General features: G+C 42.3%; 1 protein-coding gene across 2 annotated transcripts in view; it reads left to right on the top strand.

Moving 5' to 3' along the window:
- Positions 1-1,451: 1,451 nt before the first annotated feature.
- zgc:172282 (leucine-rich repeat and fibronectin type III domain-containing protein 1-like protein) overlaps positions 1,452-13,713 on the top strand; it is a 141,662-nt gene continuing 129,400 nt past the window's right edge. For both annotated transcript variants that reach the window (XM_061782620.1, XM_061782618.1), the window contains exon 1: positions 1,452-2,391. The gene's annotated coding sequence lies outside the window, so the exon portion shown is untranslated. The remainder of the gene's footprint in view (positions 2,392-13,713) is intronic.

The following is a 13,713-nucleotide window of genomic DNA, read 5'->3' as shown; positions in this document are numbered from 1 at the left end:
CAAAGAAAGGTGAGTGAAAATAGGAACAGCACAAAGTTGCAGGAGTCGAAACAAAAATCACAAATTAAACTGAAACAAAGAAGATATGCTTCTGATGACATTAGTGCTCAAGTAACAAAACATTGACTGATTTCAATTATGAAATAAGTTCTGGTACACAAATAAGGATTTTTTGAATCTTAAAAGATTATTATTTTTTTGTCTGTGACAGACGCCACACATTTAGATAAAAAAAATCAAGCATTTAACAGTTTTGGTCGTATTGTGTGTGTGGTGTACTAGTAGTAGATAGTTTCAACACAGAACACCACACACATAAAGACTCTGTTCCGCCGCCGATCTCGAAATCTCGCGTGATCACACAAAACCGAAGAAGAAGTAGAAACACTTCCAGATATGCGCCTATGTTACTCATAAAAGCTAAATTGACTTAATGAGTTACTAACCTTCTGGTTCATTCAAAAGTCTTAATTAATGTAAAATAGCGTGGCCGCTCACCTACCTATTTAGCATTGAGAAATGAATAACCTTTCTGACGGTTCAGATGAAATATCAACATTGAACATTGGTATCTGGGCAATAGACATCACATTTAACGACAATGATTTGCCAAAATGAAAAGACAAATATGCCTCACTCCCCCTATTCGTCAGTATACACTGATAATATATTTGTTTAACTGACTGGGACGTGAGCTAAGACGAAGCTGTTCAATCACTATCATCAGTTTGTCCTTTGTACTTGCGTTACCTTCATGGCTTCATCAGCTGCAATCTCGAAACTATGCTTTCCTCTATGTAAATGACCCAATGTCTAGCTATAATCAGATAATTGAAGGGTAAGATTAAAACAACAAAACATGCAACATCTGTAAAAACCTGTGTCGAGTATTTGTGATTGCGCTAATCACTGCTATTCTTGTACAGACCCAAGCCCCATCTCACTAGTGGAATCCCATCTCCATAACTCTGCTTATCAATTACCCTTCATCAAAGAGCCAAATGTCATTTCATTCATCAGGTTCAAAAACAATTCAGTTGCGGAAAATAGCTCATTTACATCCCCTAGTGGCAAGTGGTGTGACGATGGCCTTTGGATTTGATCTCATCTTCAACGTTACATTCATTCCACCACTTTTTCCTGCATTTTTGAAGGGGGAAAAAAAAAGAGTTATACTGTAATCATTACAATACTGTTTTGTGAAAGCCATTGCCAGATTTTACGTGCACTCCGGCATGTAAATGCATTCTGCTTTCCCCCCCCCCCCCTAAATCTACTTCAAAAGTTGGAATCAAATGAACATAACCAACAGGAACTCCCCATTTTAAGCTTGGCTATGGTTTCTCTGTGTTATCCAGCTCGACTCTAAAAATAAAAGACAATTTCAGGCAAACGCCCCGCATCAATTAATTATTGCACAATCCAGGCAGCAGCCAGCAGTGTCTAATCGACGGACGGACGCAGAGGCGGGGGAGGACACAGACTGGGTTGGGGCGTGCATCGGCTCCCGGGACAAAGCCCGCAGCCGCGCTGTGTGAAAGTAACCGCAGGCGGCGCACATCTAGGATGCTCACCGACCGTTTGAGCAGGGATAAGACCACGCGGAGGTTCATTGCTGCTTAGAAGGGGATTTTGGTCGTTGGGGGGCTGGTGGAACATTGCTCTACAGGCTGCAAAATCTCCTGAGCGACGGGTCAAGTCAAAGTCACTTGTGTGGCGGAAAGAGCGCAAGGACTCCTGGGAGATCCCCGTTTTTCTTGTCATACCATCAGAGGTGTTTGGGAAGAGCTGCAGAAATGATGGCTGAACTCCGCTGTTGGGACAGCCACGCACTTGCGTCTGGGAGCGACGAGCATCATCATCAGCAACACTCAGGGGACAAACAAACACGCGACTGTCTTTAGGGAGGAATTCTCCGCTCCAGGCTTTCCCGTTGTCAATGCTTTGTCATCGGCGGTTGGATATTGGCCTTTAACGGGCGAGCGCAAGAAGGGGGCGCGGGGGTGTGGGGGGTCTCATGTGGAGAGCAAATGTTCGCGTAACGCGGCAGTGCGCCGGTTTAGCGGCGTTTTCTCCGCTCGTAAGCGCCGTCGCAGTGGATCTCGAGCGGACGCTGGGCACCTGGTTGATTTCAACTCTACTGATCCTCACTCACGTGGCCCGACAGACCCCAAAAGTGAGCGTCGCACAGTGAACGGCGAGACAACGCAAAGAGAAAAGTGGACTATTGTTGTCTCTAAAAAAGAAAAAACAAAAAAAAAGTTCCTGATCCGGAGTGGGATTATTTCACGCATTCTTGGCTGAGAGGAATTGAGCGAATGGTTTGGCAAGAGTGGAGATAACTGGAGAAATAACCTCTACCACCAGCGAGGAGGCGAGGGAGACGCACAGGTACAGTCTATAATGTCTCCATTTCTACTGTTATTCGCCTGCTTATTGCGCAATTTCCCCCACTCTCTGTCTGAGTAATGCACAAAGAGGATGTGAGGGAACCAGAGGAGGCACGATGGGGAGATAATGGCGCTGGGGTTCTCTCTACACGGTCGAGATGTGATGATATCCAATTTGAAGACTCGAGGCAAATGGCGAAATGGAAAGAGAGAGGTGGGGAGTGAGAGTAAATATGGTTGAAGGGATGAGGACGGATGGGAAATGATGATATTCCCAATTTTCATCTGGAGAGTTTGGTGGGGAGTGGTTAGCACGCATCTGCCTCACAACTCTGGGGTTCTGGGTTTGAATCTCAGCTACGGCCTCGCTGTGTGTGGAGTTTGCGTTGTTCTGCATGGGGTTTGTCCAGGTACTGCTTCTTCCAACGCTTCAGTCATACCTGTGATAGACTGTGATGAGGACAAGCGGTGTTGTAAATGGATGGATGGATTTTTGCAGAGAGAGGATTGGATGAAAGAATTGGTAAGGATACACAGTTTTCATATAGGCGGGGGCATGATTAAATAAGTTAAAAGGGTGCACAAGTGGCAGGCTGTGCAGAGGGGAGAGGAGACCTGGGGTGACTTAAAATGAGTTGTCTGGGGAAGAGGGCAGATGGAATACAGAAAAGCACAGGGGAGAGGGGATGGTCCAGGTGATAGGGGAGAGGTGTTTATGGGAGGGGACGGTAGGCCATAATGGTAGCAGAGAAGGAGGACTGCTGAAGGTGAGTGGGGAAAAAAGGGAGCATGGTAGTGGATAATCATAAAATGGAATTGGGGAGGGGACCTGGGGGGGTTGATGGTGGAAGCTCCCAAAAAGACACAGGAGAGTAACAGCAACAACCGGCAAGTATTGCAGCTCGCATTAAAAGCTCGAGCAGCAGAGTGCTATAGGGGCCAAGTGTACAAAACAATGCTGTGCTGTAGCTACTCTTTGATATTATCTAATGGTCTGCTGGGTAATGGCTACAGATCGAGAATATGTAGGAAACCACATAAAGCTGAAGGGAGAGCAGCACACACTCAACAATATAAATATATAAATTGCTGTGTCAGCCCATCAGTATTCCTTCTATTTAAATGGCCCCATATGCAGTTTTATGGGGTTTCCTCCATAAAACATATAATATAACAACATAAATGAGGCTGAGTTAGCGTTGGTGGAAATCAAGCATTTCATCCCACTCCTGTCTCCAAAACATCCCAACATTTCACATGCGACTGTGTATTGTGTGTATTATTTTATTTTTGTACTTTCTTAGAAATCTTTTTTTTTTTTTGCACTGCGGTAGTATAGTGCTTCACCGAGCTGACATCTGTGCAGCTGGTGTGGTATGAAGTCCTATTTAGCGGGCCTATTTCAATTGCCTGGTGATTGACTTGACTCAAGGTGACTACTCACTGGACAGGTTTCCAGTGCGTAGTCATCACTGCTGAGGTAGCATCAAGGTTCCACGTGACCCTGAACAGACTAGGAGGTATTGAGAATGCATGAATGGAATTTGGGTAACAGCTGCGTTCTGAGACATTATCAGAGACAATATGTTTCCAGTTTCAGTTTGGAGCTCAAAGAGAAAACGCACATTTCAATCACCAGCCTAATGATTTGAATAAAGAGAGCATTCTGTTGGAGGCAATGCGTTTTTTGGTTAGGTTCTCGTGGCTCAACATTTGTATTTTGCTAAGAATGGTTGTCAACTGCATTGAATGTGTTTTTTTTCGTCTGCCTTATACAGTAGATGCCAGAAGTAACGAACAATGACATAAAAAAATAAGAGACTTGCGTGAACAACCACCTTCTAGATGAGCACTGGAGAAGCAGATTGCCTTGACTATAGCTAGCTGAAGGTCAGATTCATATGAAGGACTTTTCAATACAATATGCAAACAGATGGAAAAGTGGCAATTCTTCTTGCCGACTGAGGTCGAGTGTCAAGTTTCTTAAGCACCATACCAGAGTGGGAGCTCAGGTGAGAAAGGTTAATGTTGACCACTGAAATTGTGCTTAGTATAATGGTGCCCAATTACTGATGCAGCAAAAAGATCCCTTCTGCATGGAAAACGAGTGCAACAGAAGAAGTCGTTTTATGGGAAATGGCGTGCATCTGCACAAAAAATGAGTCTGTAAACACTTGACTGCTTGTGCGAAAGGCGATAAAGCAGTACTGTTTTCTCTTAGTTTGTGTCGAGTTCAAGGAGTTAGGCTGCTGGATGAGTGGATTGCAAGTAATTAAATTGACAACTTTAATTAATAAACGTAACCCAGTTTAAAAGTGGCTCATCATCTCACAAATCCAAGATTTGTTCAGTCAATAAAGTCACCATGGATTGAATAATAGATGAGCATGGCAAAAAAATCTACCTGCTATCAATATTTCATAAATGTAAAAATGATAATAATTTATGCATTTTTGTTTCCCAGCAGCTTTGAACAAAGTCTTCTGTATTTGCCACATTGTAATATCCATCTCTATCTGTCAATGTCATATTCAATAAGGACGCCGAAAAGAAGTGTAAATTGTAGATTAGAAAAAGGTGGGTATAATTATTTAGTGCGTCTCCATGGGAAAGTGAACCCTGTTCTCCTGAAAATTTTGTGTGAAAAGTAAATCTTAAATAGAGCAAAAGACACACATTGGAAAAAAAACAAAACTAACCGATAAGAAGTGCTCAAGTTCAAGGCGATTTGATTCATCATCAGAATCCATACAAGAAAAGAAATGAAAAGAAAAGAAAAGAAAAGGGGGCATTGGAAGGAAAAAGTAATACGCAGTGACGGTCACATTGCCAGAAAAGAGCCCACTTCAAATCATGTACAATACTGCTTTTGCAATGATTTCATACTAAATTTGGATTAGACCTTGTTGAATATTAAGCCAGAACTACACTACACAGATACATTCAATGAGTTTTAGAAGGAGATGGACAATACTGTTTAATATTTGTGGGAAAATTATATACTCTATATTATATACCAATCTCAGGCACACGTTGCTGCCTGCAGTGATGTTTCTATTTCAACACATTCAAAATGACATTTTAAAAGGATGGCTGGGGATGGGATGTAGTGTAGCTGCAGTGAAAGGCAAACATTTGCGAGATGGAGGGAGGGTGAGATGATGAGAAGAATTTTTACTTTATTAAAAACGGAGGTCAATTAAGAGAAAATGTGGTGTTGGTGGCGTCAAGATCGTACCGCAGAGAAAGAGAGGGAAAGCGAGAGAGAAAAAAATCATAAGGTCAAATGAGATTTGAGGTTTTATAATCAATAATGGAACACATGGGAGTAAAACAGGTTGAAAAAGAACTGAAAAGCAAGTGATTATTCAAGAAGGCAGAGAAAGAAGAAAAGATGGATAATTAAAAGAAAAAAGAATGTTGTGGCAACTCTCTGTTTTATGGTTTGGTATGGTAAATCCAGATTATGCATTTATAATGTTCTCATTGCAATGACACGTTGTCCACTACAGTCGGGGTTTAAATGTCGACACCGATACGCGTGTGTTTGTGCTTGTATGTGTGTGTCTACACGCACGCTATGACAGACGCTGGCTCGTTGGCACATCTCCAGCTCACCAGGGAAGAGCGAGTGAGAGATGGTGCTGAGCGTGAGGAGAAAAAAAAAGAAAGGTGGAGAGAAGGAGAGAGGACTGATGCCAAGAGAGACATAGAGCACAAGGGAGCGAGTGGCGCGCTGAATGCCAAGCAGCTTGCACGTAGAAAGGTGCTGTGTTGTGCTGATATATCACTGCTGAGCCGAACCGCTGCATCCTGCAAGTTACCAATATGCATCTGCAGTGATGACAGTTTTATGTTCTCTTTTTTTTTTTTTTTTTAACCTTAGCAGAAAGAGAAATAGCTGATTTTAAGATGTATTCACTTAAAGGTAAAATATTTTTGACATAATGTTTAGCTGGGGCTGGTTAGAGCGTCAGGCTCACAGTTCTGAGGTGCGGGGTTCAATCCCCGTCCCCGCCTGTGTGGAGTTTGCATGTTCTCTCCGTTTTCTCCGGGCACTCCGGTTTCCTCCCACATCCCAAAAACATGCATTAATTGGAGACTCTAAATTGCCCGTAGGCATGACTGTGAGTGCGAATGGTTGTTTGTTTCTATGTGCCCTGTGATTGGCTGGCAACCAGTTCAGGGTGTACCCCGCCTCCTGCCCGATGACAGCTGGGATAGGCTCCAGCACGCCCGCGACCCTAGTGAGGAGAAGCGGCTCAGAAAATGGATGGATGGTTGTTTAGCTGGTGAGTACGTAAATAGATGTGCCCATCTAAGATGTTCTCTTGCCATAAATATCAGGTTCTACAGTGATTTCTGCAGGCGTTATTCAAATGTTTTTTTCTAATCCTAGTAATGCCTTTGTCTCTTGCTGTAAACCTAAGTTGGTGAGTAAAAACTGATATTTGTTGAAGTCTAATATAAACTATTACGTGGACAATAGAAGAAAATACCATTGCTGCTCATGTCAAGTTAAATACCAAGGGAACACAAGCAAATGGGACCACAACTCCAGCTATATTATTACTAGTTATAGTGTGTAATTACAGACGCCCTCTACTGAAGGCGCCTGCAGTAAAAGGCTTTATTGCAGCAGCAATATAAGCAATACATTTAAAACCCACTGCGGACCAAAACATTAATAATGAATATAAATTGGGAGGTGTTGTTGGAGAAATAACCCTACAATGGCTCAGGGGCATGACACTGCCATCGCGCCAATTTGACTCTGCTTTGGAGTTGCACCATGCTGTGGGTCCAGTTGAGAACCAATTTGACCAAATGTCCTCCTTCATCGATTACATCTGGGTGTCAAACTCCTTTTTTGACGTGGGCCACATTAGAGTTACAGTATGTTTTTCAGTATTGGTCCAGATTTTAGCAAGAAATATCAAGTACATGATTTGCCATGAGACTGGCTGGATCCGGCCCCCAGGCTTAGTGTTTGACACCTGTGTATTGCAGTAGAGACAAACTTAACAGTCAGTCAGTGAATATTTGTTGAATTTTTTTTTGTGTGTGTGAGAGCACTAATTGACTATAACTCGTTGCCTGTTTTTTTTTTTTTTTAACAATTAAATAATAAATGGTTTGTAACATAAGACAATGGCAAAACAAGGCAGTCCAGCTTCAAACCCAACCTAAACCTCATCACATTAAACGTACATGCCGCATAAAACCAAAAAAAGTACCTGTAACTGTACCTGTAAAAAACTGTTCAGTTAATGTAGAGATACTGATCTGCTAAGCCTGTGTTCCCACTCCGCTAGCCTGGGTAAAGTCATTCTATTCACTTTCCATCAGTGTGTATGGCTGCATTCGAGGGACTGTAGAATCTCTCCCTGAATGTTCTTAAATCCTATTTCCATTCCAGAGTTGTATTGAGCAGGTGGTCGAGCAGGAGCAACATCAATGCATCAACCAATTGTTTCCTATGCTAATCCATAGAAAACATAAAATTACAAAATAGTTTTACTTTTGAGGCACATTTCATTATAATTACAGAATCAAAATCACAGCGGGCGTGCGTGGCCGACGGCTTAATCCAAAAATAACATTTAATACGGCCTGCTTTAAGCTTGTGCTTCTCTGCTTTATACATCTTACTTTTAACATTTAATGTCACTGCTCTATGCAGGAGCAAGCGGTCGAAAATGATTAATGGGCATTGTATTACTTGCGTTAATATCAAATAACTAAGAATATTCCAAACGCGCTCGGAAAAAGTAAATGAAGTCAAGAAGAGGTGTAACTGTGCAAAGCTGCTGTAGTTTAAAGACACGGAAAAATACTTGACAGGATGGCTTAAAGATACACAGGCAGCTGTAGTTTTTTAATACCGTGTTTAACAAACTAGAACCCTCGTTAGAAAAGGTTTCGAGACTCCTGTTTGAGAATATGTGGGACTTGTGTCTCCAGTGGACAGTTTTGTCTCCATCTCATCTGTAATCGCTGTGGTCTGCTGTGACATCGCAGACCTGACAAGCAAACCCAGATAGCGAGTGGAGATAGATTGAAAAGGAGTGTGTGCTCACACCTCGAGCTCTGCTCATCAATTACCAGTGTCAGAAAGTAACACTGCCACATAATGGATGGATGCTCCACCCTTTCACCCCCTTCTCAATCAGTTCACTCATTCATTTTTCTCAACTTAGACAATCCTTTTTTTCGCTTCTGTTTTTCACTTCACTACTATGTAGTTTGTTTCCCTGTTTTTCTCTTTACTGTGGTAGAAGGTATGTGCATGTGTATGTCCTGTACAGTATGTTCGTACAAACTTTTAAATGGTCTCAGACTGCATGCTGTAGAGACAAACACAGAATCTTTAATGAGTTGGGGGGCAGTGAGCTATCATTTTGCACGTCATCTGTCTGTTGTCTTTACTAGTGTATGTTCTCACAATTTGTACTTTCACAGTGGCATGTTCTGTTTGAAAAAAAAACAAAAAACATCCATTGATGATGGTATGCCCTTGTGTAATTATGATAGCAGGAGCCAAGAGCAGTTTGATTACTGTTGATGGCCCCATCTCAGTCACAGTAGGAGGAAAATGCACAAGCTCAGATTCAATCCCATAACTGAACTGAATGAATTGTTGTTGAGCTGTAAATCTGAAACATGCAGAGGAGAGAGCTTGTTGGCCTCTTATGGGCCCTGAAGGAGTGAAAGTAAAGTTTCTAACTGACCAATTTCTTCCATGGTACCAAAAGAAGAACCGGGCTTCCATTGACAAAATCGTCTTCAAGCAGGACAATGCACCATCTCTAAAAAAGCAAAAGCGCTCCAAAACCTGTGACTCCAAGTTTAATGGATGCAAGAATTGTGAAGTTTCTATCAAATAAGGGGTCCTACTTTATGTCCAAATGTACTGTAACTTGACTTGTTGTGATGATTTCATTATATACAGTATATGACCTCCTAAAGCTGAAAATTCAATAAATAACTATTTTCAATTCGATAAATCCTGTCAAATGTCTTGATTGCATTTCAGGTTTTTATTTTTTTTCCCAAAAATACTATTATCATTGGAAGGTTTGTTCAAAAAGATTTGATGTATATTCTGTCAGTTGAAGATTTGAAAATTATGATATTTGTGCAAAGTCACTGATGGTGTAGTGGTACACTCGCCTGACTTTGGTGCAGGCAGCGTGGGTTCAGTTCCCACTCAGTGACGATGTGAATGTGAGTGCGAATGTGCCCTGTGACTGACTGGCGACCAGTTCAGGGTGTAGTCCGCCTTTTGCCCGAAGTCAGCTGGGATAGGCTCCAGCGTCCCGCGACCCTAACCAGGATAAGCGGTGTTGGAAATGGATGATATTTGTGCAAGGATTCGTCGCCAGGTATGCGAGGATGTATCGCTGACTGTAATTTGTTCATGATTGTCCAGTTCCGTGCATAATGCATTGCTCAGCGTGCAGCGGGCCTTAGTGGCTCACATGCAACATGCCCAGCAACAGCGCACACAATCTGTTACACTAACCACGCAATTTAGCGCCCGCTATTTGGAGCTCAGTAAATCGGGCCCTTTGTGTGTAAGCCTGCAAACTAACTGACTTACATATAGCAATCAAAACATAACCTTGCCATGGTCACCTAAGTCATCAGTGCTGTCTTTGTGGATGCCTTTCATTAAAGGTTGGGTATCTGGTGCAGTCCCTGGCAATGTGACATCTGCCATGTGTATCGCTTCATGTGTTTAGTCACCTTCTAGGGAGCCCCCTACAGAATTAGAGGCCATGTGCACTGTCCTTTTATGTACATTGTGCATACAGTTTGTGCACAGCTGTGTAAGTAGGCTTCAAAGGACAGTCTACTCCAATAAATCATTTCATTTGGATAATTTTTTTACTTTTAGATGTGGAGGACTTAAAGAATAGATTTTATTGTATTAACTTACCATCTCACTTATGAACTAAATCCATAAATACAATTTGCTTTTGTAACAAAAGTGAGGCATTGTGTTGATATGTTTATAATATGGACAAAAATAATTTGAGGACAGTGTGTTGCAGAGCTGTAACTTGTACAGCTTATCCATCCATCCATCCATTTTCTGAGCCGCTTCTCCTCACTAGGGTCGCGGGCGTGCTGGAGCCTATCCCAGCTATCATCGGGCAGGAGGCGGGGTACACCCTGAACTGGTTGCCAGCCAATCGCAGGGCACATAGGAACAAACAACCATTCGCACTCACAGTCATGCCTACGGGCAATTTAGAGTCTTCAATTCATGCATGTTTTTGGGATGTGGGAGGAAACCGGAGTACCCGGAGAAAACCCACGCAGGCACGGGGAGAACATGCAAACTCCACACAGGCGGGACCGGGGATTGAACCCGGGTCCTCAGAACTGTGAGGCTGACGCTCTAACCAGTCGGCCACCGTGCCGCTTGTACAGCTTATATTTATACTATTTGTTCATCTGGTAAACATGATTTTGTCTTTTTTGTATTGCTGTACAATATTGGAGCCCTGGAACTGGACATTGTCACATTGACTGTTCTGTAATTGTGTTATGTGCTCAGATAGCTAGCATCCCCTCATGAGATGCAGGAATAATTATCCCACTATACCGCTCCGAAAAGCTTGTCAGTCTGTAATATCAGAACTGATCTACACTATATTGCCAAAGGTATTCTTTAACCTCCCTTGACTCACATATGATCTGAAGTGACATCCCTTTCTCAATCAATAGGGTTTAATATAACATTGGTCCACCCTTTACCACTATAACAGCTTGAATTCTTCTGACAAGGCTTTCCACAAGGTTGTGAAGGGAACTTTTGACTACTCTTCCAGAAGCGTTTTTGTTAGGTCACACAGTGATGTCGAATGAGAAGGCCTGGCTCTCAGTCTGCACTCCAATTCATCCAAAAGATGTTTTATCAGGTTGAGGTCAGGACTCTGTGCAGGCCAGTCAAGTTCATCCACACCAAATGCTGTCATCCATGTCTTTATGGACCTTGCTTTGTGCATTGGTGAACAGTCATGTAGGAACAGGAAGGGGCCATCCCCAAAACTGTTCCCACAAAGTTGAGATCAATGAGTGGCTCAAAAGCTCTTATGCTAAATCCTTCACAGTTCCTTTCACTGGAACTAAGGTGCCAATATTTTGGACAATTCCATGTTCCCAAAGTTGGGAGTGGGAACAGTTCTTCCATTTCTAACATGACTGTGCACCAGTGCACAAAGCAAGATCCACAAAGATATGGATGAGGGAGTTTGGCGTAAATGAACTTGACTAGCCTTAACAGAATCATGATATCAACAGGACAGAACACCTTAAGGATGAATTAGAGCGGAGAGTGAGAACCAGGCCTTCTTTGTCCAACATCACTGTGTAACCTCACAAATACACTTCTGGAAGAGTGGTCAAAAATTCCCTACACACACTCCTAAATCTTGTGGAAAGCCTTTTCAGAAGAATTAAAGCTGTTATAGTGGTAAAGAGTGGACCAATGTCATATTAAACCCTATTGATTAAGAAGGGGATGTCCCTTCAGATCATATGTGAGTCAAGGCAGGTGGTCGAATACGTTTGGCAACACAAGTGACCAGTCAGCATGTAATAACTAGACATGATCCAAAACATTCTTTCCTTAGTGGGAGAAGATGGATGGATTGATGGATGGATCGTTCCCTTCATTGAATCTGCAAAAGTGGAAGTTCAGTTCAGAAGAGTTCAAAAATCCCCCAAAAGAGATGGATTTAGTGAATAATGCGGATTCATTAAAAGTTCTTCCTTTTTCTGCATAAAATTCATTTAAAAAAATGCTACTGCATTCAACAATCCTCAGCTACTATGGTTGGTGGGGAGCTATTTTACAAAGGTAAAATGTGGGTTAGATTTCCTTTGAATATAGATATCAGGCACACATGAAGGCACACACTCATACACACATAGCGAGGAATATCTTCCATGCTTCTGTCAACTTCGCACTCAAAAATGGAAGGTTTCTTGCACGCAAACACTGTTTTTTTATTTACCTTATTTACAGGCACGCGTGCAGCTCCTGATGCATATTTGATGATGGCTTGATTGACAGCTGCAGACGGCTGTGTCTGTGAGAGAGACCAGGCAAGAATTAGTATGGCAGCAGCCTGATATTGTACAGTGCCTGAAGTGCCACCTCTTCATTTTCTCATAAAATTCCCAACTTGCACGCACATTTTTAGGACCTTATTGAGAGTCCAATAAAACTCAAATGACTAATATAGAATATTTTGTCAGATTAATATAGGCACTATCATTTAAAAGATTTCTGCTTGTTCACAGGTTATGGTAAGTTGTATTCATTTATATTGTGCTTTTTAAACTGAAGTCAGAGTGATTTTTTGTTCCATTAAGCAGCCAGATTTTTTGTTCCATTAAGCAGCCAGTCTCTTAGGACATAATTTAACTGACAGCTGGGATGGGCTCCAGCATGCCCGCGACCCTAGGATGTTATCCCTCATCAAACGCTTTAAGTCTCACTGTTTTTCTTACATGTATAAATACACACCTTGTGAAACGAAGCAGGTGGGTTGAAGGAACCAGTGTTAAACACAGAACCACTGAAAAAGTTGGAAATGAATTGAACAATAAATCTAAGATCTACTGCGACAGGTCAATTCAACACCGGCTTTTGATCAGGGCTCACAGGAAGCCACTTGAGAATAAGCCAATATTTTGTTCATAGTCATTCTTGGTTGTTTTTAGCTGTGTTTTGGGTCTTTATCCTGTTGTGATCTACCCATGACCTGCGGCTGAGACCAGGCTTTCTGACACTGAGCACATTTTGCTCCAGAATGCCTTGATAGTGTTGATTTCATTTGAGCCTGCACATACTTTGAGCCTGTGCAGCAAAGTAGCCCGAGAACAAGCTACTTAGATACATGGAATGTAATTGTGTTGTAGCAACACATTAAAGGGAATGTCACTGATGATGTAGTTGTTCATTCGCTTGACGTATGTGGCAGCAGCGTTTGTTCATTTCACACTGTGACAGTGTGATTACAAGTGTGAATGGTTGTCTGTCTTTTTCTGTGCATTGTGATTCACTGGTGACCAGTCCAGGGTGAGGTCTGTCCTCTGTCCAAATTCAGCTGGGATAGGCTCCAGCTCCCCGCAACCCTGAAAAGGATAAGTAGTATAGAAATGGATGGATAGACATTGAAGGGGACTACAGTGTTCTGTTCCTGAGAGTATATCATTGTAGAGAATGTTGACAAGAATACTCGGCTGAGCTCTAATGAATTACACCCTGGATCGAGGGGGGATGAGGTCAGACATCTGGCAGGGC

Source organism: Phyllopteryx taeniolatus, chromosome 8, assembly GCF_024500385.1.
Source record: "Phyllopteryx taeniolatus isolate TA_2022b chromosome 8, UOR_Ptae_1.2, whole genome shotgun sequence".
NCBI classification, from domain to species: domain Eukaryota; kingdom Metazoa; phylum Chordata; class Actinopteri; order Syngnathiformes; family Syngnathidae; genus Phyllopteryx; species Phyllopteryx taeniolatus.
This window is presented reverse-complemented; position numbering and strand designations above follow the sequence as displayed.